At 32.9% G+C, this 4,833-nt stretch overlaps 1 non-coding gene across 1 annotated transcript; it reads right to left on the bottom strand.

Annotated features, from left to right (window-relative positions):
• Nucleotides 1-1,453: 1,453 nt before the first annotated feature.
• On the bottom strand, nt 1,454-1,525 carry TRNAM-CAU (transfer RNA methionine (anticodon CAU)). The gene has a single exon. It is a non-coding gene; the product is annotated as a tRNA-Met (tRNA).
• Between the last annotated feature and the right edge of the window lie 3,308 nt (nt 1,526-4,833).

The following is a 4,833-nucleotide window of genomic DNA, read 5'->3' as shown; positions in this document are numbered from 1 at the left end:
CAGACCAACATAATCTATAACCGTAATTAGCATTATGATGACGATTTTTTTTTTGTTAGTCGTTAGAGAATATAAATGCCGTTTCAATTACTCTCGAACTTCTTTATATAACATTAATTATGTTGAAGAAAAATGTTCTTAAAAGACATTTTCTCTCCATTGATCGTACATAAATTACTGTGCACTTTAAATTTTTAGGAAACAAAATGTTCTCATACTTTTTCATAGGTTTATCTCATTCTGTTTACGCAGTTAAATAAAAGCGAACGCCACATACGGTGTGCAGTCCCAGCCCGTTAAAAAAGGTGAGAATCTAATAAGTTAGCTGATCATGTTAACTCACAGCATACACTAAACGACATTTATTACTTAATTGTGTTGACTTTCTAGAGTAGAAAAATAAAGTTTAAGGCATAGAAGCACAGCAGATGTGCATATCCGTTTTTCCATTTGCCACGGTAACAAAAAAAAAAAAAAAAAAAGCAGCAAAACATAAAAAGTATAAAGTCCTTCTATACTTGTAGTAGGATTAGTTCCCTGTCTCTTAACTACGTCATAAACGAACTGAGCATTAGATACTATTAATGTTGTTATTGGAGCATTGAAAATGATCAATTCATGCGCTTAAAAAATTCTGCTACTGCGTGATTGAAAATAAATGTCCCAACAAATCGGTAACTAATGTGGGACAGTGATTGTATTTAAAGACATCGGCTTGATTTAAAGATTATGTCCTTAAATAAAGTTTTCAGAAGATTATAAAAAAAATAGATAAATTCTCCATGTAAACTGATATTGTACATTTTAAAATGACTAAAATTTTCAAAAAAGAAAAATAAATTATTAACAAACTATTGTTTCGATCATAATTCTATAAATTATGTGAAGTTTTTAATTTATTTAAAAAAGTATTCACACAGATGCAACTGATAAATATATTTGCAAATGATAATAAATATATTTTACGTGTGTATACAGAATTGTCTCCCTGTTTGAGGAACACCCCAGTTTATAACGTCTGAGCTATTATATTATTGTTACCATGTACAATGTTATAAATCTTGTACGACTATGTTACAATGTGATCTTTTACTATCTTTATTAGAATAAATCCTTAACAAAATAATTTATCACCCTGCACACACACACACACACACACACACACACACACACACACACGCACGCACTTCACTAATGTATTACTGCTTCACTAATTGCAAATAACTCTTTTCTTCCTTCAGATATGTACATTGAATGCTATCCAATGCAACATTTTCACTTGTCTAACCTGGGATAATTAGATTGTTTGTGTTTGAAAGGCTTAGCAAAAAACAATTGCATTTCAAGGAAATACGAAATCTGATACACAATGCACAGAATGGTACAAATATGTCGAAGCTAATCTAAGATATACATTAAAAAATCATTCCAAAATAAAATATATATAAAAAGCTAGCAGAGCGTGGTTTCGATCCACGGACCTCTGGGTTATGGGCCCAGCACGCTTCCACTGCGCCACTCTGCTGATGTATCACCAACTCTTCATTCATAATTTTAATCTTTGGCTAATTTCATTTAAATTCAAAATGAAAGTGTCTTTAATTGTAATTTCATGTGTGATGCTAGAGTCTATTTTATTTCTGTTGTTTTTATTGTTTGGTTGTCCAATTTTTTCATATAGTGCTTTTGATATAGCTAGTGTATTACAAACTTTAAACTCATCTGTCTTTTTAGTAGGTCAGAGTTAACAAAATGTTTTACATATTTTATTTTTAAGTATTTTGTAATTTTTCATATTTGCGTTGCTTTCATCTTCATATGAAATTATGCAACTGTATCTCCTTTTGGGTTTATAATAGCTTTCTGAAGTATTTTTTCAGATCGGTAATTCTCACTTAGTCATCAGGAAAAAAGCGTTTGTTTGAATTCACATCACAGAATAGTTTATCACTTGATGGATTTTGCCATTTTGTTATTATTTCATTTATGGATATATCAAATAGAACTGCATATAGACAACATCCTTGTCTAACTCACTGGCTTATTTCTCTTCAAAATTATAATTCAGTGTTCAACCGTATGTAATCATTAATGAAAAATGAATGCAAAACATATCCGCTCTCGAATCCTCTCTTGAACGTGAACGTTTGTGCTTATCTATAGGTAAGAGATGAAGATATTTCTGATTGCAGGACCACCCGTCCATTGAAAGCTTGAAATAACTTCAAAAAGTTGCATGTTTTATCTTCACAACAAGTTTTCCATATCAGGTACAAATGAGTAAAAAGCACAAAAACGATCAAGATTAATAAAGAAATAGGAAACAAATCCTACGTCACAGAGTAGTATTGTGATGTGGCTTCAGAACCTTTTGTATGCGGAGTCATATAAAAATATGTGTATATGTTGAAATAAGAATAACATATGTATTATAATAGTAGTGTATGATGCTCAAAATATGTGTGTATAAATTTCATAAATATTTACTTTTTACTTAAAATAAAGTTCAGGTTTCTTCCAAAAAATGAAATATTTTCCAGCATAGAAAAGTAACACCTCAGTTTGGTAACCTCCGAATTACAACAAAATCCAATAAAATGGATCAAACAAGATGGGCAAACATAAACATGATTTGGTACTACAAACAATGCCATAATTTTCTTGGGTTCATATAACTTGAATTTATTATGTAAGCAATATAAATGCTGTCTCATATTCTATTATCCAATAATGGGCCTTATAGACATCTTCTTTTATAATTACATCTCTAATAAGGATATTTTCTTAGCTTTTCATAATATCAATTAAACCGTACATCGAACAGTTCAGTAAAACTTGATTTTTAAAAAACTTTCATTGCACGCAAGATGTTGTACATTTTGTAGAAACTTTGGTGGTCCTAACAAACGTTCTGAGGAGGACAGCAACAATATAATTTTCTTGTTTAGTATACGAGAGACATATCATGGCGATGTTACTTATGTTTTGCAATACTCATAGGTACAGTGTACAGCAAGCAGTGACTAAGGGTCAAAAAGAAACAAAATTAAAACGTTTTTGCCTATATATATATATTTGTTGTTGTTGTTGAAAATTTTATTTTAACTTTATAGGAAATCAGGCATAATCACCTCTAGTCAGAAACTGAGTCCACATAGGAAATTTAGAAATGTTTGTTAGGGTCAACATATCTTCATGTTATCGAACAAATGAAAATAAATGGTAAAGAAGGATCTATGATGAACCAAACTGTCGCCAACAAAGAACTTTAGTTCAGCTTGGAAAAGAATCAATAATTTAAATGCGAAAACTATATACCACATTTATGTTTTATTGTAATCTGGCCAAGAAACATAAATTTCTAAATTTCTACATGCAGCATCTAAAATCAGGACGATTATAATTAAAGTTCACATTTCGAAAGGCTGTAACTGGGTAAATGCTCAGCGGAACGATTTAATATTTAACATGATGATGTGTGCGGCAATAGAATTTTATTTTGAGCAAAAAAACCAACATTAATTCTAAAAGTTCCACTAGGCGATAGATGTCACAAATATATGTGAATGTGCATGTATTTCAGCCCAATGCATGTATTACATATATGTAATACATGTACATACAATGAAAAATATCCCCAATGACGTATGCTTCGAAAGAAGCTTCTATAAAAGCAGGTAGCTGTGGAATATGTCAGTTCATGGCCTGTGAGCAGACAAGGCATTGACGCACAATGTTACCATTACCCAAGCATCGCACTTCTGTTGCATGGACAGAATTGCGAAAGTTCAGAATATTAAATGGGTTAAAAACGTGTACTATGACTGCAAAAAAAATCCAGAAAATGTTTCACATTTTCTGGACTGACGAAGCTCACTTCCATTTGGACGGTGCTGTGAATGCGCACATCTGCAGAATTTTGGGCAATCACAAATCGATACATCGTTCGACCGATTCTACTTCATTCCCCGAAGGTCACCGTTTGGTGAGGTTTTCCAGCGGAGTTCATTGTCAGACCTTTCTTTTTCTAAGAGATCGGTCTTGCTGGTCTCGTCACCTGCATTGTTAATGGCTAGCGATATGCATCTCTCTTAGCCAATCAGATGATTTTAACAGCGTTAGTGCCTAGATTCAACAGCTTTTATGCAGGATGGTGTCCAAGCGGTTGCTTTAGGCACATTTCACCGAGGACAGAATCATCAGCCTCCATTTTCGTACAACGTGGCGAGCGCATTCGTCGAATTTGCACCCCAACAATGTTTGGATGTGAGGACATCTAAAGGACATTGTCAATTGTGGATACAGCCAACTTACTGAACCTGAAGACTAGCTTTACATGCATATCCATAACATTTTGAGTAAAAGTGTACGTTTTGTGGTTGAGCATGCGATTTTGCTATTTCAGCACATCGCTGACAGCGGAGGAGAGCATATCGAACATGTTGTTGTGTAACGACACAACTCGAGGTGAGTACCCTATGACATTTAGAATGACCCAGTATCACCCTAGCGGAAACTTTTATAACTAACTTGGTTTTTGCGCAAAATAAAATTTCATTGCCACACACATCATCGTGTTAAATATTAAATCGTTCTGATTGGTAGTTACCCAGTTACAGCCTTTGGAAATGTGAATTTTGATTATAATTACCCTGTATATAATAGTGAAATACTTTTTTTAGTGTCCCATATCAGACTAATTTAGAAACAGCTGTTTGCTCTGTGTGCACATAAAGCTACTCAAAAGAAATGCAAATTCATCGCTTGTAAATGTGATGTCATGAATCAGAATAATTTTGCTCAACTTAAGTTTTTCAACAGTGTGTGTACATC

This window comes from Typopeltis vanoorti, chromosome 5, assembly GCF_054136105.1.
Source record: "Typopeltis vanoorti isolate ZY-2024b chromosome 5, IOZ_Tvanoo_1.0, whole genome shotgun sequence".
Taxonomy (NCBI): domain Eukaryota; kingdom Metazoa; phylum Arthropoda; class Arachnida; order Uropygi; family Thelyphonidae; genus Typopeltis; species Typopeltis vanoorti.
The sequence above is the reverse complement of the archived record's forward strand: the minus strand, read 5'-3'. Positions and strand labels throughout refer to the sequence as shown.